Below are 27,502 nucleotides of genomic sequence, written 5' to 3' on the forward strand. Positions count from 1 at the left end.
GTGAGTTTTTTCAAATTAGCACCCTTATGTAGACATAGCTCCACCCACATCCGTTCAATGCATCGAATGGGGTTGCAGTTTTTTCTCATCTTATTACCATGCACCTGCAAAAAAGATAGCTCAGATGTGCGAGTGCCTTTTGAATATTATAATTTAACAAATCCAAACACAGCAAAAAGAAAGACAAGGTACGGACAACATTTATAAAATAATAATTTTTATTACTCATTTGAAAACATACAATTTCAAAGTTATCCAATAACATGTTAGCTACATGGTAATCATAGATTGTCAGTAGACTTTACCTGAAATGCTCCTGTGTCCTCTGGAGCTGATTAACAGATAGATAACTATTTTATACCTAGATACCTAAATGAATACCTATTTTCGATGCTAGATTATCATGTTGTGCCAATGGCGGCCTCTGCTGTTGTCTGGTGAAGTCTTGCTGCCCTTCAGGGAAGGCAGTAAATTGTATAGTTATCTCCTGATGGGGCAAAATCACTACCCTGAAACCACACAACCTACTACCTCACCCCGTGCGAACATCATAGAGGCAGAGCAATTTCACGGCAAAATAATAAATATAGTATGCAAAGAGCCAGAACAGAACCAAATGATGCATAGATACAATATAAATGACATTACAAACATGTTATAAACTTGAATTAGTACATAATACGTATTCCTATCGAGGTCCAAGTGACGAGAGCTCTGCAGAGATGATGGATGATATTACAGCCACCTCAGGAAAGACAGTAAGTTGTATAGTTATCTGACAGGAAGGGTATGACCCTAAAACTATACAACCTACTACCTCACCCCAAAGTACAGTCATAGACCCGTTAGTCTACTCTGGTCCTCCAGTACCATGGTCCCAGTCAGCTACGTCAGGAAGACAGCTTCAACGACACCTCAGTAAACACAGAAAAATGGTTAGGATAAAGACATAGTGAAAAGCAACGTGGTTCAAGTATTAATGTTGTAACTCTGCGTGCTGCAACGTTGGTTATGTTTACTCGTTACATTTTTGGGAGCAGAGTGTGGGAGCAGAGTGTGGGAGCAGAGTGTGGGAGCAGAGTGTGGAACGTTCTTTCTTTTGTTTAGAAAGAATGAAACATAAACACATAATCACAGATTCATTCACCTCTAACCACCTCTAACAGAGATACTGGGATTGTCTGAAGTGTCAATGGGACAGTTTTCCAGAAGTAAAAAGCATATTTAATAGAGAATCTCCATTTAAAGAGCTATTTATTACAGGACTGGGCTTAATGTGTGTCCAGGAAACCTTTACTAAATGCATTCCTGGTAACTGGTGTACACTAGGCATTTCCCAGAAAGGAGTGAGTTTCCACTGGTGGACAGACAGAAAGTGGGGTGGACTACCTCAAGCCCTCAACCACATGTGCAGAGCAGTGCAGCTGCTGCTGTTAATGTTTCTCACCTGCTCCCTAATGAACAGAGAGAGGGAGAGAGAGGGGAATACACTGGCCTCCCTCCTCCTCCCTCCTCCTCCCTCCTCCTCCTCCCTCCATCATGCTCACAGCAGCTTGTCAGGTAGCTCTGTCTGAAAGGAACAAACAGGAGAAATCAGTTAGTTGTAGGGAAAACATCAACTTGAGCTTTGCCTTCTTGCAACAAAATGCAAGAAAAAGGTAATTGCTGTACAGTAAATGAGTGTGTTTTCAATCAATTGCCTGGTGAAATGAAAATAAAATGCAATTTGTGTTAATGCATGAGTAAGCACCCAAGGATGCACACACATTCTTTCATTCACTGTCACAATGCCTGCTGTTCGGTCATATAATCCTGTTGGATGCGTTGCTATATCCCCTATGTCTTATAGGAGCAGGAGAGTACAGTACAGTACAGTGATACAGTAAAGTAGTAAAGTAGTACATCAGTACGTTAGTACAGTACAGCAGTACAGCAGTACAGTAGTACAGTACAATAGTACACTAGTACAGTAGTACAGTACAATAGTACAGTAGTACAGTACATGAGTACAGTAGGACAGTGGTACAGTACAGTAGTACAGTAGTACAGTAGAGAAGTACAGAAGTACAGCAGTACAATACAAATCACAGTAGTATAGCAGTACAGTAGCACAGTAGTACAGTATAGGACAGCACAGTATGGTACAGCACAGTATGTCTTGAGAGGATCATTGTGTCATATAATCCTGTTGGATGCGTTGCTATATCCCCTATGTCTGATAGGAGCAGGAGAGTACAGTACAGTACAGTAGTAAAGTAGTACATCAGTAAATTAGTACAGTACAATAGTACAGTAGTACAGTACATGAGTACAGTAAGACAGTGGTACAGTACAGTAAGACAGTGGTACAGTACAGTAGTACAGCAGTACAGTACAGTAGTACAGTAGTACAGTACGTTAGTACAGTAGTACAGTAGTGCAATACAGTAGTACAGCAGTACAGTACAAATCACAGTAGTATAGTCCAGTAGCTCAGTAGTACAGTATAGTACAGCACAGTATGGTACAACACATGTCTTGAGAGGATCATTGTGTCTGCTCAGTAGTGAGTATTTTGCTGCCTGCATTATTAAACATAGCCTTGCTTACTGTTCTGTGATGTGAATCACTGGAGGCTTGGCTTCTAGGTACATACGCACATACGCACACGCATACACTCACAAACTTACGCAGGCACACACACACAAGCACACACACACAAGCGCAAACACACACACACACACACACACACACACATACTCAAAAGCACCAGACATGGTCATGCAATAGAATGTAAACCACCCTGATTAGCAGGAGCGGGGTCACCTGAAGAGAGAGAGTGTCTTTTTTTCCTGTTGTATTTTAGCCCCCTTTTCCTCCCCAATATTAAAATGTTGTCTCTTTGCTGCAACTCCCCAAGGCCTCGGGAGAGGCGAAGGTGGAGTCATGCGTCCGCCGAAACATGACCCCTCTAACCGCGCTCCTTAACACCTACCAGCTAATCCCGGAAGCCAGCTGCACCAATGTGTTGGAGGAAACACCATTCAACTGGCGACCGGGGTCAGCCTGCAGGCACCCGGACCGCCACAAGGAGGCGCTAGAGTGCGATGAGCCAAGTAAAGCCCCACCGGCCAAACCCTCCCCTAACCCGGACGATGCTGGGCCAATTGTATGCCGTCCTATGGGACTCCCGGCCACGGCCGGTTGTAGAAAAGCCCGGGAATGAACCTGTGTCTATAGTAACAACTCTAGCACTGCGATGCAGTGCCTTAGACCGCTGTGTCACTCGGGAGGCCCAGAGTGTGTCTTTTTAAAAGTATGCAACCTCAGCAAACACTGGTTCACTCCTAACTGGAGCATCTGTAACTGATATCCCTCCTCTGTCTCCTGCTGCCTCCTCCATTAGCTGTCTGACTACTGGCAGAGGCTCACAGACCTGCTTCCTCCATTAGCTGTCTGACTACAGGCAGAGGCTCACAGACCTGCCTCCTCCATTAGTTGTCTGACTACAGGCAGAGGCTCACAGACCTGCCTCCTCCATTAGCTGTCTGACTACTGGCAGAGGCTCACAGACCTGCCTCCTCCATTAGTTGTCTGACTACAGGCAGAGGCTCACAGACCTGCCTCCTCCATTAGCTGTCTGACTACAGGCAGAGGCTCACAGACCTGCCTCCTCCATTAGTTGTCTGACTACAGGCAGAGGCTCACAGACCTGCCTCCTCCATTAGCTGTCTGACTACAGGCAGAGGCTCACAGACCTGCCTCCTCCATTAGCTGTCTGACTACAGGCAGAGGCTCACAGACCTGCCTCCTCCATTAGCTGTCTGACTACAGGCAGAGGCTCACAGACCTGCCTCCTCCATTAGCTGTCTGACTACTGGCAGAGGCTCACAGACCTGCCTCCTCCATTAGCTGTCTGACTACAGGCAGAGGCTCACAGACCTGCCTCCTCCATTAGCTGTCTGACTACAGGCAGAGGCTCACAGACCTGCCTCCTCCATTAGCTGTCTGACTACAGGCAGAGGCTCACAGACCTGCCTCCTCCATTAGCTGTCTGACTACAGGCAGAGGCTCACAGACCTGCCTCCTCCATTACCTGTCTGACTACAGGCAGAGGCTCACAGACCTGCCTCCTCCATTAGCTGTCTGACTACAGGCAGAGGCTCACAGACCTGCCTCCTCCATTAGTTGTCTGACTACAGGCAGAGGCTCACAGACCTGCCTCCTCCATTAGCTGTCTGACTACTGGCAGAGGCTCACAGACCTGCCTCCTTCATTAGTTGTCTGACTACAGGCAGAGGCTCACAGACCTGCCTCCTCCATTAGCTGTCCACCATAATGCTATCAGTATGCCAAGACAAGGTGAATGAGCATTAACGCTACAGTCAATATGAAGTTTATTTCCAAAATGCTCAATCCACAAATTTCTCACATTTGTGTTTTTTCATCAGAAATGATTACTTATGGGTTTCTTCATGCGTGCGTAAAATATTACTGTTCTCTGATTTTTAATTCATAGATTTTAGATTTGTATGATTGTTATAATTTATTTTTGCAAAACGCTATATATCCATTGTGCTGGAATAGCTGGAATGGAATGTTGGTGTCCTGTATATTTGACTGTGATATGTGGCTATCTTTAGATGAATGCACATACTGTTAATTGCTCTGGACTTACATTTGACTAAAATGTGAAAAACGTTTTACATTCAGATCTCATATTACTGTTTTTAATTACTTTTTCATTTGTTACATTTGACTGTGTAAAACCCAGCAGTACTACTTATTTCTCTGAGAGTGAGGCGGATATATAGCGTTTTACAAAAAAATTATATTATTTGTTTCTCTGAAATGAATCCATCAAGTGATAGATTTTAAACAAATACAACCACATGCCAAGATTAGATAGTGAAAAAAACACTAATCTCTTTCAAAATGTCTTTAAACAATAAAAGCTCATTTACCAACATTTCTGCAAATAGTATATAACATTTTGGAATGAAAGTAATGTAAATGTAATGTAAATGTAAATGAAAGTCTTCATGCAGTATATCAATCAATTTTAGCACAATAAAGCTGCATTTCACTGACCGGTTTAGTGTGGAAACCTGAGCTGGAGGGCATGAAGTGCCTGGACACAGAGTTCAGTGTGTAGGCCAGGTCACCAGTGGGACATTTACATGGTCGGTTAAAGACAGGCAGCGTCTCTACAGTCAAAACGAAAGCCTTTCTCCTCAAACGTACACCTCTGTCTGCACTCCCCCTGCCACAGAGCTTCTGTAGACTGATGTGTGTGTGTGTGTCTGTGTGTGTGTGTGTGTCTGTGTGTGTGTGTGTGTGTGTGTGTGTGTGTGTGTGTGTGTGTGTGTGTGTGTGTGTGTGTGTGTGTGTGTGTGTGTGTGTGTGTGTGTGTGTGTGTGTGTGTGTGTGTGTGTGTGTGTGTTTGTGTGCTTGTGTGTGTGATGTGTGTGTGTGGGTATGTGTGTCTATTGGTGTGTGTGTGTGTAGTCCAGAGAGGTAACCAGGTGCAGACAGGAGGCATCCAGACAGACACGTCAGAGTGTTTAAAAAGGGAAGAATGGCTTCTTGGCCCCCTTGGTTAAGGGAGGGAGCAGGCATGGACATCTATTTATACCAGCCCAGAGAGAGGAGAGCAGAGAACAGGGAGGGGGTTGCCAGGCCAGGTCCAGTTACACATGGCTGGGTGGGTGGGTGGGGGGTGGGGATTCTGGTCAAAGTCAGACAGGCTGACCTCCCTATAACCTCTGGTGCTGATATGGGCCTTGTGAGGCGTCCTGGTTGTGCTGTAACTGTGTGTCTGTCTGTGGAGTGACATTCTGCTGTACATGTTGAAGGTATGATAAAAAAAATCACATAAGTGCGATCCAGTTCATAGCAAATCCTTAACCTTCACACCCAGAGCCAGAGTCCTTCTGTAGCACAGTTGGTAGAGCATGGCGCTTGTAACGCCAGGGTAGTGGGTTCGATTCCTGGGACCACCCATACGTAGAATGTATGCACACATGACTGTAAGTCGCTTTGGATAAAAGCGTCTGCTAAATGGCATATATTATTATTATTATAGTTAATATGGCCTGTATGGAAGTAGGATTAACCAAAGTTAGCTGATCTAGCCCCAGTTAGCTGATCTCGCACCAGTTAGCTGATCTAGCCCCAGTTAGCTGATCTAGCCCCAGTTAGCTGATCTCGCCCCAGTTAGCTGATCTCGCCCCAGTTAGCTGATCTCGCACCAGTTAGCTGATCTAGCCCCAGTTAGCAGATCTATCCCCAGCTAGCTGATCTCGCCCCAGTTAGCTGATCTCGCACCAGTTAGCTGATCTAGCCCCAGTTAGCTGATCTTGCCCTAGCCTCATCTTTATAGAAGAACAATGGCCTCAGTCATTGCAGTGACAGGGCATGCAGCTGGGATCACCCAGAGGAGGGAGCTTTACCCTCCAGCTGCTTCTCATCACACGCACGCACACAAGCATGCACATAGACATGCACTCAGTAAAGGTCACAGTCCCACTACTACCCATAAGCCACCATGCTAACACCCTAACCCTATTACCCATGCATCTTCCTGATGACCCAGAGAGCCTCTTGTCCATTAAGACAAGTCAACAGATCTGAAACGTCCACCCCTCTGCCTGCCGGCTGCCTCCTTCAGTTTGACGGTGCCCCAGCCCCTGGCCATCTGACGAGGCTAGCGCCTGCTGCGGAGTGCCCTGCCGACACAAAGCTGCATCTGTCGTAGATCTATTAATAGAGGGTGGGACACATACCTCTCCTCTGCTCTCTCTCCCTGGTTCTGAACATTACTGGACCACTGGCTGGCAGAGTGGACAGACAGGAGGTGTACTACAGTACATACAGTAACCTTGACGAACAGGCTAGCAGCTAGGACAGTTAGCTACTGTACAGTTAGCTATGATACAGTTAGCTACTACTGTACAGTTATCTACTGTACTGTACAGTTAGTTATACAATTAGCTATGGTTAGATATAGCCGACAGTTAGCTACCATATAGTTAGCTACAGTTAGCTACTGTACAGTTAGCTATACAATTAGCTATGGTTAGATATAGCCGACAGTTAGCTACCATATAGTTAGCTACAGTTAGCTACTGTACAGTTAGCTATACAATTAGCTATGGTTAGATATAGCCGACAGTTAGCTACCATATAGTTAGCTACAGTTAGCTACTGTACAGTTAGCTATACAATTAGCTATGGTTAGCTATAGCCGACAGTTAGCTACCACAGAGTTAGCTACAGTTAACTATTGTACAGTTCGAGCTTTTGCCAGGATAAGGTCTGCCATGTAAACCATTGCTATCAATGCCAGCTAGCTGTAGAATTGGTCATACAGGACAACCATAAAATGCATTGATAAAGCAGACTAACGCTCCTGTCTAATGTATATCAGAGATAAAATAAAAACCTCTTGGGTCCAACTTGATTTTTCTTCAGGCCTGTGTGTGTGTGTGTGTGTGTGTGTGTGTGTGTGTGTGTGTGTGTGTGTGTGTGTGTGTGTGTGTGTGTGTGTGTGTGTGTGTGTGTGTGTGTGTGTGTGTGTGTGTGTGGCAGTGCCAGTGAGTGTTAGCGTGAGATATGTGACCATGTTGCGTGGCCATCTGCTCTGTGTAACCATAAAGACACAGGCCCACCAGAGGCAAGGCAGCTTCACAGTATCATTTCCACAAGGTCTGGTCTGGGTATGGATGCATGGGGAAATGGGTGCTTATGTCTCTGGATAGATGATACACAGATAAGGCATGGTTAATGCGATATTTATAATTCATTCCAGAAACACAATATGGAGGCCATTCTGTGCCATACTGGAGCCCATGGGCAGATTAGAGGAAGGAGAGTAAAGAGAGCGAGAACAGACTAAAGAATTGAGCTACAGTAGGGGGTCTCAGGGGGTGAGACAGTCTGTCCCCAAAGAGAGTGTGTCTGAAGGGTGTTCAACAGCCGAACACAGGCTTCTGTCTAGTCTCTGTGGCTCTAGTCTATGTGGCTCTAGTCTATGTGGCACTAGTCTATGTGGCTTCAGTCTTTTATGACTCTAGTCTATGTGGCTCTAGTCTATGTGGCACTAGTCTATGCGGGCAGTAGCCTATAGGCTATAGATTCCCACATTGCTAAAAAGAGAGCACCATCTGAATTTGCTGACATTGCTAATGAAGGACTGATGCACAGTTGTCTTAGCATAGATGAATGGGGCCATACTTACGAACATTAGGAAAATCACGGTGGCCATGATCATTTCCTATAACAAACTGCCCACTTTTTCTTGACAAACCAATGGCATTTCTTAAAATAGGTCAATATCGCCACCAGAGAGATACATTTAAACCTCCAAATTCAAGGTTTACTTTTGTTCCCCTTCAATTGGTCTGTCTCAAGTGTAGAGTGCCAATATTGCATGATCGTCGCATCCTTGACTAGGATAATTATGCTTAGTTTGTAACCAAGTGGGAGGCAGAAATGCACCAGTTGTGAGTCGTAAATACCAGTTGGATGCATTCACGTGCTTTGAACTCGTTGAGAAATGCCAATTTGCTAATGACCAACAAGCTGCGTAAACCATAAACTAAAAGTACAACAAGAAGTGGGAGCTCAGGATGATAAACAAGTTTCCCACAAGGAATTACCAGTTGTAGGGCCGTTCAAGTGGATTTTTTCCATTCGCATGGGGTAAATTCCCACTTTCCACTTGGTTACGAATGCAGCACTGCTAACTTCTTTTAAAATAACTACAATATTGCATCTGTAGGATGATAATGAGAGTGCAACCTGTAATCCTACTGTATTACACTTTGTAATACCTATGTAAGAATGCTGTTCATTGACTACAGCTCAGCATTCAACACCACAGTACCATCCATGCTCATCATTAAGCTGGAGGCCATGGGTGTCAACCCCGCCCAGTGCAATTAGGTCCTGGACTTTCTGACGGGCAGCCCCCAGGTGGTGAAGGTAGGAAACAACATCTCCACTTTGCTGACCCTCAACACTGGGGCCCTACAAGGGTATGTGCTCAGCCCCCTCCTGTACTCCCTGTTCACCCATGACTGCGTGGCCATGCACGCCTCCAACTCAATCATCAAGTTTGCAGACGACACAACAGTAGTGGGCTTGATTACCAACAAAGACGAGACAGCCTACATGGAGGAGGTAAGGGCACTCAGAGTGTGGTGTCAGGAAAACAACCTCTCACTCAACGTCAACAAAACAAAGGAGACGATCGTGGACTTCAGGAAACAGCAGAGTGGAGAAGGTGGAAAGTTTTAAGTTTCTCGGCGTACACATCACAGACAAAATGAAATGGTCCACCCACACAGACAGTGTGGTGAAGAAAGCGCAATAGCGCCTCTTCAACCTCAGGAGGCTGAAGAAATTTGTCCTGTCACCTAAAACCCTGACAAACTTTTACAGATGCACAATTGAGAGCATCCTGTCGGGCTGTATCAACGCCTGGTACGGCAACTGCACTGACCTCAACCGCAAGGCTCTCTAGAGGGTGGTGCGGTCTGCCCAACACATCACCGTGGGCAAACTACCTGCCGTGCAGGACACCTACAGCACCCAATGTCACAGGAAGGCCAAAAAGATCATGAAGGACAACAACGACCTGAGCCACTGCCTGTTCACCCCTCTACCATCCAGAAGACGAGAAGGTGCATCAAAGTTGGGACCGAGAGACTGAAAAACAGCTTCTATCTCAAGCCCATCAGACTGCTAAACAGCAATCACTAACTCAGAGAGGCTGCTGCCTACATAGAGACTCACTAGGCACTTTGAACAATGCCACTTTAATAATATTTACATATCTTAAATTACTCATATCATATGTATATACTGTATCTTATACCATCTACTGCATCTTGCCAATGCCGCTCGGCCATCGCTCATCCATATATTTAGATGTACATATTCTTATTCCATCCCTTTAGATGTGTGTGTATTAGGTAGTTGTTGGGGAAATGTTAGATTACTTGTTAGATATTACTACACTGTCGGAACTAGAAGCACAAGCATTTCACTACACTTGTATTAACATCTGCTAACCATGTGTATGTGACCAATAAAATGTGATTTGATGATTTGATTGTATGTAATGCTTGTCTTCGAACCAAATAACACGTGTGACAGAGTAGATCATTATACAAATGCATATAAAAGGTTGTAGGCCTACATTTAGGTGTGCATGTCCATGTAATATAGCCTACGCAATATTATTATTTGGCCATAGCAGTGTGCTTGTCTGCAAAAGTGAAGAATGAGGTAGCTCCTTTTTAAATTCATTCTTAATCTTCATTTTTAAGCTGTTGGCTGTAGGGTGTCCATTTTCAACACACTAACACAATACATGTAATTCTACATTTCAAAGGGGGAAAAGACTAATGAGAGATTAAAACCCTTGCCACAATCTGGACAATTACGTGGAGCTAGGCACTCTACACAAAGAGCTATTTGACCAGTCAGTCAAATGTGATGGAGTTGCTTTGATTATCAGAAAGTGCTGTTGGACCACGTCCAACTACGTTGACGATTTTAATTGGTTTGATACGGACACTTGCTGAGGTTAGCCTAGGGCTAAATGTGCAAGCTTATGTAATGGAAACAGCTAATCACGTGCAACTTTTTCTAATGTTCGTAAGTATTGCCCCCATGGGTCTTTGAAGCGGTTTCCCACATTGCTAAAGATATCAGATAAGGGGGTGTGTGGTTCCCTATAGCCGTGGTCTTAGGCCTAAGCAACATGGGATCTATACACCATATGCCTGTGTAATCAAATGCCTGGCATGTGCTGACTTTTAGAGCTGTAGGCAGTACTGTCTAAGGATAGCCTGGGTCTGAGGTTGGGGTCAAGTTTGGAGCTGGGGCTGGGGGCTTGGCTGAGGATGGGGCATAGGGCTTGTACTGGGGGTGAGGTTGGGGTCAGGTTTGGAGCTGGAATTTGGGGCTTGGCTGAGGATGGGGCTAGAACTGGGGCTTGGGTTGAGGTTGGAGCTAGGGCTGGGCCCTGCAACTACAACTAGGGCATAGGCATGGGCTGGGGCTGTAGCTCGAGGTAAGGCTGGGGCCTGCAACTACAACTAGGGCATAGGCATGGGCTGGGGCTGTAGCTCGAGGTAGGGCTGGGGACTGCAACTACAACTAGGGCATAGGCATGGGCTGGGGCTGTAGCTCGAGGTAGGGCTGGGGACTGCAACTACAACTAGGGCATAGGCATGGGCTGGGGCTGTAGCTCGAGGTAGGGCTGGGGACTGCAACTACAACTAGGGCATAGGCATGGGCTGGGGCTGTAGCTCGAGGTAGGGCTGGGGACTGCAACTACAACTAGGGCATAGGCATGGGCTGGGGCTGTAGCTCGAGGTAGGGCTGGGGCCTGCAACTACAACTAGGGCATAGGCATGGGCTGGGGCTGTAGCTCGAGCTAGGGCTGGGGCCTGCAACTACAACTTGGGCATAGGCATGGGCTGGGGCTGTAGCTCGAGGGAGAAGAAACAGTTAGGGATGTTGGAGAGAGCTAGAGCGGCCCCTGCTCCTATTCTTCTGCACTGAAAGCATGACAGGAAGGTTGTGTTAGTCAGCAATTAAACCTCCAATATAAAACATTTGATCATATTACTCCAGTGCTAGCCTCTCTACACTGGCTTCCTGTCAAAGCAAGGGCTGATTTTAAGGTTTTACTGCTAACCTACAAAGCATTACATGGGCTTGCTCCTACCTATCTCTCTGATTTGGTCCTGCCGTACATACCTACACGTACGCTACGGTCACAAGACGCAGGCCTCCTAATTGTCCCTAGAATTTCTAAGCAAACAGCTGGAGGCAGGGCTTTCTCCAAAAGAGCTCAATTTTTATGGAACGGTCTGCCTACCCATGTCAGAGAAGCAAACTCGGTCTCAACCTTTAAGTCTTTACTGAAGACTCATCTCTTCAGTGGGTCATATGATTGAGTGTAGTCTGGCCCAGGAGTGGGAAGGTGAACGGAAAGGCTCTGGAGCAACGAACCGCCCTTGCTGTCTCTGCCTGGCCGGTTCCCCTCTTTCCACTGGGATTCTCTGCCTCTAACCCTATTACAGGGGCTGAGTCACTGGCTTACTGGGGCTCTCTCATGCCGTCCCTGCAGGGGGTGCGTCACCTGAGTGGGTTGATTCACTGTTGTGGTCATCCTGTCTGGGTTGGCGCCCCCCACTTGGGCTGTGCCGTGGCGGAGATCTTTGTGGGCTATACTCAGCCTTGTCTCAGGATGGTAAGTTGATGGTTGAAGATATCCCTCTAGTGGTGTGGGGGCTGTGCTTTGGCAAAGTGGGTGGGGTTATATCCTTCCTGTTTGGCCCTGTCCGGGGTGTCCTCGGATGGGGCCACAGTGTCTCCTGTCCCCTCCTGTCTCAGCCTCCAGTATTTATGCTGCAGTAGTTTGTGTCGGGGGGCTAGGGTCAGTTTGTTATATCTGGAGTACTTCTCCTGTCCTATTCGGTGTCCTGTGTGAATCTAAGTGTGAGTTCTCTAATTCTCTCCTTCTTTCTTTCTCTCTCTCGGAGGACCTGAGCCCTAGGACCATGCCCCAGGAGTACCTGACATGATGACTCCTTGCTGTCCCCAGTCCACCTGGCCATGCTGCTGCTCCAGTTTCAACTGACCTGAGCCCTAGGACCATGCCCCAGGACTACCTGACATGATGACTCCTTGCTGTCCCCAGTCCACCTGGCCATGCTGCTGCTCCAGTTTCAACTGTTCTGCCTTACTATTATTCGACCATGCTGGTCATTTATGAACATTTGAACATCTTGGCCATGTTCTGTTATAATCTCCACCCGGCACAGCCAGAAGAGGACGGGCCACCCCACATATGCTCTCTCTAATTCTCTCTTTCTTTCTCTCTCTCGGAGGACCTGAGCCCTAGGACCGTGCCCCAGGACTACCTGACATGATGACTCCTTGCTGTCCCCGGTCCACCTGACTGTGCTGCTGCTCCAGTTTCAACTGTTCTGCCTTGTTATTATTCGACCATGCTGGTCATTTATGAACATTTGAACATCTTGGCCATGTTCTGTTATAATCTCCACCCAGCACAGCCAGAAGAGGACTGGCCACCCCACATAGCCTGGTTCCTCTCTAGGTTTCTTCGTAGGTTTTGGCCTTTCTAGGGAGTTTTTCCTAGCCACCGTGCTTCTACACCTGCATTGCTTGCTGTTTGGGGTTTTAGGCTGGGTTTCTGTACAGCACTTTGAGATATCAACTGATGTACGAAGGGCTATATAAATACATTTGATTTGATTTGATTTGAAAGACCACCCCCCAAAAAAACTCGGGACTAGTGCTCTCCTCTTTTCTACTTATTTTCTAGCCTAGCCTAACCTATCCCTTCACTTGAACTCTCCCTCTCCCTCTCTCTCCCTCTCCTCTCATCTTGCTATCTGACAACTTTGACAGTAGCACACAAAATGGATGGGAAAGCTACAAGGAGCTGGAGGCAGAGAGTGGAGGCCATTTTGTAATGGCTCCAGGCACAGCAGAGCGATAGCGGTGGTCGACTATGAGGCCGAACTTCGTTTGCCCCAATGGATTCTAAAGATTAGGTACGGTGTGTTTGTGTGTGTGTTTTAACCACCTGCACTTGCTAATTGCTGTTTCAAATTAAGATGGGGCAGTCATAAATACTAAACAAATCCAAATCTATTCAATATGATAAAATATAAAATAGCTTACAATATGTTACTTACTGCTAGGGCCATATGTCTGACCATGGGGTTCTCTGCTTGGCTAAAAGTCCTGTGCCATCGGCCTAAGAGACAGACAGAGAGAGAGAGAGAGAGAGAGAGAGAGAGAGAGAGAGAGAGAGAGAGAGAGAGAGAGAGAGAGAGAGAGAGAGAGAGAGAGAGAGAGAGAGAGAGAGAGAGAGAGAGAGAGAGAGAGAGAGAGAGAGAGAGAGAGAGATCAGTCTGGTTCCAGGGCCTCCCGTCTCTGTAGTCTGTTGACTAATAAGCTCGCCCCACAGTCTCCCCATGGTCTCACCTGGCTAAGGAAATTCATTAGTGAAGCAAGTACCACACCACATGCTCTCTGCTCCCTCTGCTGAACACTGAACACACAACAACTTTCTGTGCCGCATGACCAGTCAACACCAACACAATAACCTGCATCCGCACGAGCACCAACACAAACACAAATCGCATGAACCACAACAACACCACTAATACCAACACTAATGCCAACAACAACCCCAAGACTAACACCAACCCCCACACCACCACACCAGCCTCAATGGATACATACTAACAAAGTCTGAGTTAACCCTGTGCTTGAACATTTCAGACCAACTTTAGTAGCTGTTAGCATTTCCCATAGATAAACATGCCACGTGTGTGTGTGTGTGTGTGTGTGTGTGTGTGTGTGTGTGTGTGTGTGTGTGTGTGTGTGTGTGTGTGTGTGTGTGTGTGTGTGTGTGTGTGTGTGTGTGTGTGTGTGTGTGTGTGTGTGTGTGTGTGTGTGTGTGTGTGTGTGTGTGTGTGTGTGTGCCTATGGACCTCCCATGTGAGAGCGAGTGTGTGGCAGTCAAAAGGGGAAAGGATGGAGGATGGGGCTGGTTGCTTCAACATCATAGTCTACTCTCCACAAAGCTAGGAGGAGGAGAGGATCCCTGTGGTAGCATCAGCTGTCCCTATTGGAACGGAGGAGAGGAGCACCAATTACCAGCCTCCAGTTAGCCGTGCTGCTGAAGGGTGATCATTCTATACAAGGGCACTACTTGCAGTTGGAGTAAGTAGCCTTGTCGAGTCAGCCAGGGGTCTTTTATATATTGCTTTTAACGTTTGTAATTACAGTAGAGTGAACTGGTTCTACGCCAGTGCACGTTTATGGCCCTGATGTGAGTAACCCAACTCCTGTAACCACGGAGAAACATGGGTGCAGCAGAGGCAGTGGAACTTCATGTTTGACAGTTTACTAAAGTCTACTAATTTGGAACAGTTTACTAATTTGGAACAGTTTACTAATTTGGAACCCTTTACTAATTTGGAACCATGGAGTTACAGCAAGTCAGCACAAAGACAACAGCAGCACCGTCTCCATTATTCCAGCACCATTTCAACTTAAACATTTAAACATCATCAAATCAACAAGGCTATACTGTATATGCTTTGTGTAGTAGATAGAAAACAAAACAAAGATACCAAAAACAATTTAGTCCAATCAATGTTGCTAAATATCATGTGGCTGTCGAAGGGCTTGAAGAAGTAGGTGCCGACTGCAGAGGACAGGGGACACTGACTAAACCAAACATAAAGAACACCACAGTTGTGTCAACTTGACTGGATGACCTTTGGGTGGTGGACCATCCTTTATACACACAGGAAACAGTTTAGTGTAAAAAACCCAGTAGCATTGTAGTTCTCGACACAAACCGGTGCGCCTGTTCAAAGGCACATGAATATTTTGTCTTTCCCATTCACACTCTGAATGGCCCACATATACAATCCATGTCTCAATTGTCTCAGGGCTTAAAAATCCTTCTTTAACCTGTCTCCTCCCCTTCAGCTACACTGATTGAAGTGGATTTAACAAGTGACATAAATAAGAGATCATAGCGTTCACCTGGACTCACCTGGTCAGTCTAATGTTTTGTATACTCAGTGTATGTGTGCTGTGTAGGTGAACCAAGACACACTGTAGGATGGCACACTGTTCTACTAGCGCTGCTTAATTTGAGAAAATGGTGGTGAGGAGAGGAGAGGGAGTAGATAAAATACACTCTGCTCAAGTAGCCTAACTTTACACTTCTGCAGAGTCTGCAATTTTTCTGTGACAAAATTGCCATGGTGATGACTGAGGCCAAAAAAGGGAGAGAATATATGAGTGCTGGAAGAAAAGCTAGGAGAGGCTCTCAGCCCGAATGCTATCTGGAATATCGCTCAGCCTGGCAGGTACATAAAACAAGTATCCATCCAAACGATGCATATGGTAGGGGCTCTTTGGACGTGGTATACTACCAATTACAAACTCTCTAAAACATGATTATCTACTATCTGAAACTAGCCCAACTGCAAGAACCTAAGTACACGCAAGTTTATTTTGCTGGTGATTTGATTCGCTCATTTGACCGTGCTCATTAGGTCTGCTGAGGTAAACTGATCGCGTGCGTGCAGGTCAAAGTTAAGACAAAAAGGCCTACACGGGGGACTTATAGTGTTGGGGAGGAATATCTACATCATCCCCAAACTCTCCCCCAGTCAAACAGTATGTCATTATTACTGTGCTCAGCGTCTCTGCGGAGCTCATGTGGTTTCATGGATAAATTGCATGTGACGTCCCAGCTGACATCCCGATAAACGCAGAGAGAATGAAATGGCCCCCAATCCTCAGTGTTGAGCGACGTAATGGGCTAATGGCTTCCATGTGTGAGGAGAAAGGAGAGGAGAGGTAGGGGGTCTGAGGGGAAACCGTCACAGTCTCTGCTCTGCTCCGGCCTTCTCTGGCCCCAGTGTATTGTATAGAATCCTGCTTATTACTGAGACTAGAGGACCTGTAGTGGCCACTGTTGCCCACTAGTTAGTCTATAGTCTCCTTCATCCTCAGTGCTGTAAGCCTGGTAAGCTAGTCTACACAATATATAACTGAGCCGGCAGCCCATCCAATTCATTCACATGGCAGGATATAATTGAACTCTAGAATTGCCCGATTAATAAAACATAAATGGTACTGAAAACAAACAAACAAAGAACATACATTTAGGAACATTGTTGACTGCTGGATTCTGTGTATTTAATAGCTAAATACTGGTCGTCCCCGGTGACTTACTGGTCAGTACGATACTGGTCTAAGAACCGTGGTTGTTCCTCCTATCAACTAAATGTCATAACAGTAAGAGCTGAAAATCAGAGTCCATTTAGATTCTTCTAACTAGTATTGACTTGTTTCAGCTGATGATCAACGGACCACACTGTTAACTTATGCAATCTGTCAGTTACATAGAATCTGGCTAGGTGGAACTGCAAGCTCGTCATATACCTTGTGTATGGAGAAATCAAATCAAATGAAAGTTTATTTGTCACGTGCGCCAAATACAACAGGTGTAGGTAGACCTTAGAGTGAAATGCTTACTTACAGGCTCTAACGAATAGTGCGGGGGGAAAAAAGTATATGTGTGTGTGTGTGTGTGTGTGTGTGTGTGTGTGTGTGTGTGTGTGTGTGTGTGTGTGTGTGTGTGTGTGTGTGTGTGTGTGTGTGTGTGTGTGTGTGTGTGTGTGTGTGTGTAGGTAAGTAAAGAAATAAAACAACAGTAAAAAGACATTTGAAAATAATATAGGCCTACATACAGCAAGCACATGGTTAACTCTTCTCAAAAAATATAGTCTAAATATCTAGGCCTAAGTATCGTCACAAAACCTGTAAAGTAAGATATTGTACATCATACTGTACTCATATCTATACTCATATCAAATACTGTACTCATATCTGCAGTCATGTAGGCAGGGGTGGCAGGTAGCCTAGCAGGTTAGAGCATTAGGCCAGTAACCGAAAGGTCACTAGATCAAATCCCTGAGCTGACACGGTAAAAATCTGTCGTTCTGCACCTGAACAAGGCAGTTAACCCACTGTTCCTAGGCTGTCATTGTAAATACGAATTTGTTCTTAACTGACTTGCCTAGTTAAATAAAGCAACAAAAAAATACATCAAATACTGTACTCATATTTAGCTGAAGAAACAGGCACAGCTAGCCAAAACCTAAATAAAGCTCTACCCAGTGTGGCCAATTTAATAGCTACATTGTTTTATATTCATAACAGTACATTATAGAAATTGTTCATCAAAATAATTCAAACCTAGATTCAAAATGACACTAAACACTGGACTGCATTTAGGCTTACTGGTCTGCTGATCAGATGAAATTAAACATTTAAACAATGACACAGTGCACTAAATATCAAAAGGAGCAGGGTTGCAACTTTCCCTGGGGATGGGAGGGATGTCCCCCCCACATTCTGAAATGGCATTTTTGTCCCCCCAGTTTTATCATTGAAATGTGATACAAAACTAGACAACGGTGTGCTTTAGCACCATTCAGACACCCCCGAGTGGTCGGGTAGGCTGTTTGGAGTGTTTATCTGACTGGATAAAAATAAATAATGTATGTCCCCCCCACGTCTAAAACCAAAGTTGCCCTTGGTTCAACTAATACTAGTTGAACCAGTCAAATCATTTCTAGTTTCGTTATTGCAGAAATAGAATTTGTGGTGAGCACTTTGGTTCAGTGATGGCCACCATCCTCAGATCTGTGCTTAACAGCTGGAATGAAACATATTGGATGAAAATCACTAATACTACAACCTCTGTAATGAACAGAAATCAAATGATTCTAAATACCAATTTCTCCATTCAACAAATGAAGCAAAGTGCTGGTGGTTTATGGTTATGTTGTGCTGGTGGATGATTCACTTTCAGTATGAGTACCATTGGTAAGAAAACATTAAACAATGTGTCACATGAGTCAAACCACAGACTCAGAGTCCCAAAAGACCATTTGGGTAAAAATACACATCATATGCTGAAACCTAGCTACTGTGGACAAAATGTAGGCCTAACTGTCAGCACAGGGTTACATTTATTTCAACTTTTTCCAGCCATTGAGCATCAATCTAATTTGCTCAGGACAAACATACTTTTCAGATTAATACATATTTCTCAATAACCAAAACGTTATGTGTTGAAATGAATTATGATTCCCAGCGTGGTAGGAATTATGAATCCGAGTTGTACAGTAGGCCTATTCTTTACATTAAGTAACAATGTACACATTGCACTAGGCTTGCGATGCCAAACAAGATGCTAATCTCCTTCTTCCACCAAAATCTATTTAATCAACTGAGAATGAATGGTTTTATTGTGGCAACTAAATTCAGTAACAATTACAAACTATTGGCAACAGATAAATAACATTAGCTGAAATGTGGGAGCCAATATGCAGGAGTCTATATTTCTGAACCCTGAGTTACTACTAAAGACCAATTTTAACTTAAACATATATATATATATATATATATATATATATATATATATATATTTGACTATTGATAGACAGGCAGAATTGTGATGACTGTGAATTATTAACTAGGGATGCACAATATATCGGTGAACATATCAGGATTGGCTGATATTAGCTAAAAATGCCAACATCGGGATCGGCCCGATGTCTAGTTTAAAACCGATGTGCAAAACCGATGTCAAAGTTGACGTGCATACCTATATAACGTAGGTACATGACGTGATGACGCCACGTAAAACGTTGCGCTACACGTGCAACACAGCATTCCTAAACTAGCCCAGCATGTCTGCTGTGTGGATCGAGCAGTCAACAACTCAAGCAGTCATTTGTAAAAGTAAGAATTTCAGCGAGACAACTCAAAGGCGAAATCCATTAACGTCAAGATCTCTGTCGTGGGTGATGTTGGCTTTTGTCGACTGGTCGAGCACCAGTATACATGTTGCCCGCTGAGTTACACAGTAACTGTTATTAGCTTCAAGACATACTATGGAACGCCATTTGGGTCATTGTGTGTCAAAAAAGGTACAAGTCAAATAACTGCATATTGCAAAAATCACTAAAGCTGGAGACTCTTACCTCCCTCACTAGCTTTAAGAACCATTTGTCAGAGAAGCTCACAGATCATTGCATCTGTACATAGCTCATCTGTAAATAGCCCATCCAACTACCTCATCCCCATACTGTATTTATTTATTTATCTTACTCCTTTGCACCCCAGTATCTCTATTTGCACATTCATCTTCTGCACATTCTACCATTCCAGTGTTTAATTGCTATATTGTAATTACTTCACCACCATGGCCTATTTGTTGCCTTTACCTCCCTTATCTCACCTCATTTGCACATGCTGTATATAGATTTTTCTACTGTATTATTGATTGTATGTTTGTTTATTCCATGTGTAACTCTGTTGTTGTATGTGTCAAACTGCTTTGCTTTATCTTTGCTTTATCTTTATCAATGCAATTCTAAAGTATAATACATCCAGTGTGATTTCAACACATTTTGGTCAAATTAACTAATTATTGTCTTTTGTTGATTTTATATAAGAACATTCCAACCTCGTTTAGCATGATCTATTCAATTATGGCATAATTCTACTATTTGTATTAATTTGTATCATTTGCATGACATACTTTTATTTTGAAGGCTAACCACAAAGTCCACTATTGTGGCTAATCCTTATTGTGGCTAGCTTCACATAGATGGGTCCACCCACTATTAATCAAATAAGAACAGTATCATAAATTAGGGTTATTTTAGATTTTGACACTTAGCTAGATAGTTAGCTAGCTAACTATAGCTACTGAAACAGATTATTTGCTTTTTTATAACCAACACTGTAGGTGCGCGAGACAACTTTACCAGCATCATAGCATACGTATCGATGAATCGTTGTGACATATGAAATACGAGTGATAGTGTAATTAATGTGTAATAACTACGAAAAACTGTGTGAACGCGTTCAATTATTATGTGACGGCAGTCATATTCAGGTCCTGATTGGTCAACAAGCTTATTTGACACGTCAAATAGTATTATTTGACACGCAAAGACCCAAACGGCTTTCTATAGTATGAGAAATCCAGGTTGAGAATGAACGAAACAGCACAGCAAGTAAGTGAAAGAAATAGGTTTGATTATGTTTTACTGGTAATGGGGACATGCATAAATGCCAACAAAATATCTATTTGGTCAGTGTGTGTGTGTGTGTGTGTGTGTGTGTGTGTGTGTGTGTGTGTGTGTGTGTGTGTGTGTGTGTGTGTGTGTGTGTGTGTGTGTGTGTGTGTGTGTAACCTTTATTTAACAGTTCAAAATGATATTTTTCTAGTACAGGTGAATTGGATTGATCACACTCGTTCGAACTACTCAGAAGAGAAACTCAGTCCAAATGATTTTTGTGATGAAAAATATGAGCTGATCCAATAGAGAAGAACAAAGCTAACATAGACTATAGTTATCAAATATATATATTTATATTACAGTAATGACCATGTAATGAGTCTCTCTCACACACGCACGCACGCACACACGCACACACACACACACACACACACACACACACACACACACACACACACACACACACACACACACACACACACACACACACACACACACACACACACACACACACGCCTAATTTTTATCCTACAATTCTGTGAAATAGCCTTGATCTATATCTATATAATTTCTCCAAATGTATCAAAATAAAACACAAAATATTAACAAAAGGGGATAAGAATATACTGCATGTTTTAGGGGATCACACTGTTTTCATTTAGCTGTGGTGCACCAACAAATTGTTGACCCCACACCCAAAACATTTTTTTTGCGGGATGAAAAAAACGTAATTATTTCTAATTGCACACCTGCCTGATAATATACTGTAGTATGGTGCCATGTATAGGCTATGGTAAAAGAGTTATCCCTAAAATATTGTTTTGGGGGGGATTATAGATAGATGGTACCAGCATAATTCGATTTTAATTATATTTTAAAGTAAACTTCTTTCAAAAAATCAACAGAAATGACCTTCTCACAGTTATTCTACAAAATAATTAACCCAAGAGGGGGAGGGACACAATTTCTATATTCAACGAGGATCAAATGTCTACTGGAATTGTCCGTATAGTTTTTCAGTTATTACATTTAGCACCACCGTACAAAGAGCAGCACTTTGCATTCTAGCAGCATACCCACACAGCTGCATACCCACACAGCAGCATACCCACACAGCTGCATTGGATGTGCCTATTTGCCCTCTATTGTTTATGTATTTGAATGACTGTACACAACATGGGAGAGCGTCTTGGTAGCTAGTGATTCAAATTTTGTTCAGTTTTCTTAAAAATATGTACTTTACAGGACAGTATATGAGATGCAACTCGTCTTTAAAAAAAAGAGAGAAATGGCTACTTGTTACTATACTTTCAAAGCACCTTGCATTAACAGTAATCAATTTCTATGACGTTTTGTCAAAATATCTCTTCGTAATGACAATATAACACAGTAGACCTATTCTGTGTAGCTATGAAAATAATGAAAATCAAACATCGAAGTAGGTGCCTTTGAAAAAAAGTATTTCATGTATAATCCAATCACCTGATTTCACTATCTGTTACAAGCCACACCCACTGGGCAAATCCTGGTTGAATCCACATTGTTTGTCATGTCATTTCAACCCCACAACATTTTTTTGATGACTTTGAATCCACGTGGAAAACTGATTGAATTTGAAAAAAAGTAATCAACGTAAGGGAATTTCAACTTTTTTTTTACCCAACTTTTAACTTAAATCCAATAGTATGGTGACATGTTTTGTTGATTTCACATTGAATTCACATTATTTAACAACCCAAACAAATGCAAACCAAAACTAGACGTTGAAATTACTTCTGTGCCCAGTGGGACAGCACAATAAAAAAATACTCCTCAGTTTGGTTTCCCTGCAAATACAGATATGATGTTGAAATGCTATGGCATCTGTAGGACCAGCATCACTACAACCCATTGAAAATGCAAGTTCAAGTACAAATGCTCAAGTACAAATACACAGACTTGCCGGGGGCATTCTTTATGCAACACAACGAGTATGTTGTCTGCTTACATACAGTTCACAGATACACACAGCCATGTAATAAGGCAAGATAGTTAACTATCAAGTTAGCAACATTTATTCAGTGGTTAGTTATTAGAAATTGACAGGAAATAATAATAATTTTGACGTTTTACCAGTGTGTGTGTGTGTGTGTGTGTGTGTGTGTGTGTGTGTGTACAGTACAGTACAGTACAGTACGCCCAAATCTTCTTTGTATATGTGTGTACCTACCATACAGTATACTAGACTACAATGCCCATATGTGAAGGAAGGGCTGTCCGGGATCTATTATTGGGCAGGTATAGTGTTACAAAGAGAAAGAGAGAAGGAGAGAAGAGAGAGAGAGAGAGAGAGAGAGAGAGAGAGAGAGAGAGAGAGAGAGAGAGAGAGAGAGAGTGAGAGAAAATACTGCAAACCATCTGCCCCTCCACATGCAACAGAGTTAGCTACCCCTGGAAGAGTGCCATCCCCGCCAAAAAAGGCCTTAGGGGCGGGTTGGCTCACTCAACTGCCAGCCAAATTCATGCACTATCGGGGGTTAGCAAGTGGGCACATACAGGATATCCGTGGATAAATCAGCCCTACCTTCATGACCGTGAAGTTCCATATATGTAATGGACTGAAGACAAACTACTATAGAAGCCTGTCAATACAGGCCTCCCGCTCATCATGTGAAAATGTGGATAGGAGATAATAAGGTCTATGTTTTTTATCAATCAACAAATTCACTAAACAATAGTGCAATTTCAAAGTCTAATGTAGCCTGATTCCTGTTCTTCATGAAAACCATGAAATACTGCTCATAGCCTCACAGATAGGCATTTCACATCATTGAGGAAAAAGCTTGTATACTCAGTTTGATTGTCCATGAGACAATTAAGTGAAATATTGCAGTTATTATAATGATATCATAATTACTTACAATTTAAGGGTATTGAGTGTAATCTACTAAAATTACATTTTGTGCCAACAACATCTAATATGTAGCATGAATTAATATTATCGCTAGATAATTACGTTCTCATTTATTTCAGCGCTGCTAAATGTATCACAAAATGACAGCAACCATATTATAATGAGCAGATCGCGGCACACTGAATAAGTGTGAAATTGTCAATTAGAAGGAAATAATTGTCAGTCAGATTGATTTATTTGCTTCAATATTAGCTTAAAATCTGTAAAGAGATTATCATTTATCCAGGGGAAATGTCTGTGCATTGCAGGGACGTGACTTGTTACTATTTGTATTATAATTGCGATTGTGTATTGAAAATGTATGTATTTTGTAGGTATGTATGCTGCTGTGCAGAGAAGAATAAGGGATATGAGAAAGGCACGGGAGCCACACGTGCCTTCTCCTGTTGCTCAACATAACCTTGTAGAAGAAATCCATTGTATCAGTTCAAATCAAATCTTCGATGAACAACAAATGAGCCTGTAATATAGCAAAATTAGAATAACTCATAATTCCAACACCAACCTTAATTTACATACATTGTGGTACCCAATTTGGTCAAAAATCTATCACTCCACACACATTGTCACCTAAACCAAAACCGCATTACTCACACTAAATATCTCCACAAATGTGGCCTTCCACAGACCCAATGATTACCACGAAATCAGATTAACTTGGCAGTAATCAATGCACCATTAAAGGATCCCTCTGGTTTTAAGAAAAACACAGATTCTCTAGATTTTGTGCGGAAGTCACAGTATTATACTTTTTGAGTTTGAGTAGTTATATATATATAGTAATTTGCCATGAATTAAACAATTTCATAACAAACATAAAGTAGTATCTTTGTGCAATACACGACTATATACAATGGCTTCCGATTGCATTTTTAATTCACCATGTGCATCAAAATCAAAAAGAAACGGATAAAAACTATAGTGCGTATGAAGTCCATTATTTTGTACAAAGGCTACAAAGAGTAATAAACATAAATTATACAAAAGGGAATTCAACACATGTACACAATGAATAGACTCACACTCACACATAGAGAAACAGGTATTACCTACAGATATTCCACAGTAGAGGCGATTCCGAAACATTCCGAATCTGGAGATGAAATTCTAAGCAGGTTCTCTCTTCCTCTCTTTTTTTTCCTGCGGCATCCACATACAGTATCTGTTGAGGAGAACAGAAAGCCATCATCCTCTGTGTCCCTGGGAGCTGTGGTAAAGCAGCCAGGCAGGCAGGCCCAGTGACTCTCCAGGCAGTCCCTCTCGTAGCCCAGCCAAGACCCAGCCCAGAGCCCCAGCCCACGGCCGCTGCTACCTCGCCTGGCCGCCATGGGCTGGGCCCAGGCCTGGCGTGCCTGCAACAAAAGGAGGCCATGAGGCTGTCTGGAAGGCTCCAGCTAAGCCGTCTGCTAGTTAACAAGTCTTTGAATGAGGAATGTTAGCAAACAGACAAACAGCATGTCTGATGCATGCAAATAGCACAACCAGTCCAATCACAGCCTTGGCTGCCCACATGAATAATTCAGCAGTCTGAAAAAGGAACCCCACTCCCTCCCTACCTCCCTTCTTCCCTCCCTTATTCCCTCCCTCTGTCTTCCCAACTCGAATGTGTTCGTTACCAGACTGAGTGCAGTTACAGTAAGTATTCATTTCCCAAGCTGTCTCAGCCCCTGAAATCAGTTATAATACTTAACTCAATCATGCATCGGTGCCACAAAACCACGGTCACTTCTTATGTTTTCGCTGAAAGAAAATATACAAAATAATCAGCATCAGTCATTTTTGGCGGGGAGGCACCTGTCCCAGAAAGAGCTCCAGCCCAACACAGCCTTCAAAAAAGAGAGGGAGAGAGAGAACAAGAGAGGGAAAGAGAGGGTGCAATAGGGAAAGACAGTGAAAGCAAGAAAGAAGAGGGAGGTGCAGTACTTCTAGGTGAGAGAGTTTCTGGCGCTCACGAAGAGCATGTCTTTAACACGCAGATGTGCAACATGCTCAGAGACTGAACACGTTCTCCTGCTTGTCACCCACAGACAGTCACTAAGAGGAAGAGCGTGAAGAAGAGGGCTTAACCTAGCAGAAATAGAATGGCGCCTGTACGCATACATCTCCAGGAGGAAGAAGGCCCATCACGTGGAGGGAGACAAAAACGACCAAACAACGACAAAAATAAGATGATATTTAAAAGAAATGCCAACAGAAACTCTTTCACGTAAAAATACACATATCTGGGTAACAAGGCAGATAAAAAATAACCCCAAATAGGATAAATAACACCAAGATACAAACTGCCGCAAAAATCAGCACGCAAAACTATGAAAAGGCCCCCAAAAAGCATCTTGTTGCAAGGTTTTTGCAGAGCCACTGTGCAGATAGTTGGAGGCAGAGGGTTAAAATCCAGCTAGCAGTAAAAAATGTCCCTCTGTGGAAGGGCGGGCTGTGGGGAGGCCCTGACTGGAGGAATAGCAGCAGACTTCTTTTCTTTTTCTTCCCCACAGAGCCTGAGTCTTTCCCTTGCATGCAGCTGGAGCTGAGAGAAGGGGAGCGAGCGAGAGAAGAGAGGAGGAGAGAGGAGAGGAGAGGAGAGGAGAAGAGAGGAGCGAGGATAGAGGAGAGGAGATAGCAAGCGCAGAGTGAAGGAGAGAAAAGCTCAAGTGATGATGAAATAGGAGGTGCGGCGGAGCGCGAAAGCCAGACACTTCTTGATCACACATCCAACACGGCAAGGAACTGTATTTGCACTTGAGAGGGAGAGAGAGAGAATGAAGGAAGGGAGATGGAGGCCGAGAGGGAAAGAGAGAGAGAGAGGGGAGAGAGAGTGGGAGGGCGGAAAGCAGGCACGGGTGGGAGGGGGTAGAGGAGGAAGAATGACACAGAAATCCACTCCTCCAGCAGTGCGCAGACGCAGTGCACACACTCACGCCATACTAGCACACGCTACACCCCGGCAATCAACAGAGAAGAGCAGAAATAAGAGAGAAAATAGAGAGAGAAGGAGAGAGAGATAAAAGAGAGAGAGACAAAGAGAGAGAGAAAAGAGAGAAAATAGAGGAGAGAGAAAAGAGAGAGGAAAGAGAGGGAGAAAAGAGAAAGAGAGAGAGAAAAGAGAGGGAGAAAAGCGAGAGAAAAGAGATCAACAGACAAACACTCAGAGTGGATAAGGAACTTGAAATATGCAACAGTTCTGATAGCAGGTTAAATTATTAACCTTATCTGGTACAGTACATTACAGTACTGTAGCGCTCTCTCTGTCATCAAGCTGCAACAGCCTTTCTGGATCACATTCTGAAGCCAGCCACAACTCAAAGACAGAGTATTAACTCTTTAGCATGCCACAGCAGCTAGCGTGGAAGCAGCATGGAGAAGACAAAAAACATAAGCTAGTTGCGTATACTGGCGTACTGTAGTGTAGCACGTGGCAGGGTAGGAGCAGGGTTTGTAGAGTTAGAGTACAGCAAGACCCTCCTCCTCCTGCCCTGACTCGATCACTCTGAGGGGCTAAACATTGCACGACCCTTACAGCTATTTTGGCAAGGAGTCAAAAGCCTGATAACCATTCTGTTCTGGAAGAAAAACAGCTGCCGTGATTACAATGTGATTGGGAATTCACAGAAACACGAGTGGTTCTGATTTGTCCTGGATATAAAGGCAGAGGATAGCTTATCCAAATAACCCAGGAACTACAGCTGTACTGACTAAAAACGTATCGTATTTAAAACCAAAAGGAAAGGATTGTTGAGTGTATTTGGGTCTAAAGTATCCCTTACCCTAGAATTGTCTAGAGTCCTGCATCGTGACGCGCTCCACCCTCCCTAAACCCTGCTGTTTGCGCACACACACACACACACACACACACACACACACACACACACACACACACACACACACA

The 27,502-nt window shown here is 43.7% G+C and overlaps 2 long non-coding RNA genes across 4 annotated transcripts; both read right to left on the reverse strand.

Moving 5' to 3' along the window:
• Positions 1 to 200: 200 nt before the first annotated feature.
• LOC118359267 (uncharacterized) lies at positions 201 to 26,786 on the reverse strand. 2 transcript variants are annotated; one of them, XR_004820631.2, is made up of 3 exons: positions 24,673 to 26,786; positions 13,725 to 13,786; positions 201 to 1,570 (listed from the first exon to the last, which is right to left on the reverse strand). It is a non-coding gene; the product is annotated as an uncharacterized LOC118359267 (long non-coding RNA). The 2 variants fall into 2 exon arrangements; XR_008080260.1 differs by having other exon boundaries at positions 24,669 to 26,786.
• LOC127912045 (uncharacterized) lies at positions 1,577 to 4,164 on the reverse strand. 2 transcript variants are annotated; one of them, XR_008080258.1, is made up of 3 exons: positions 4,076 to 4,164; positions 3,876 to 4,029; positions 1,577 to 3,829 (listed from the first exon to the last, which is right to left on the reverse strand). It is a non-coding gene; the product is annotated as an uncharacterized LOC127912045 (long non-coding RNA). The 2 variants fall into 2 exon arrangements; XR_008080259.1 differs by lacking the exon at positions 4,076 to 4,164 and having other exon boundaries at positions 1,577 to 3,645; positions 3,692 to 3,829; positions 3,876 to 4,066.
• Positions 26,787 to 27,502: the final 716 nt, after the last annotated feature.

The sequence above is a fragment of the Oncorhynchus keta genome, chromosome 26, assembly GCF_023373465.1.
Source record: "Oncorhynchus keta strain PuntledgeMale-10-30-2019 chromosome 26, Oket_V2, whole genome shotgun sequence".
Lineage (NCBI taxonomy): Eukaryota > Metazoa > Chordata > Actinopteri > Salmoniformes > Salmonidae > Oncorhynchus > Oncorhynchus keta.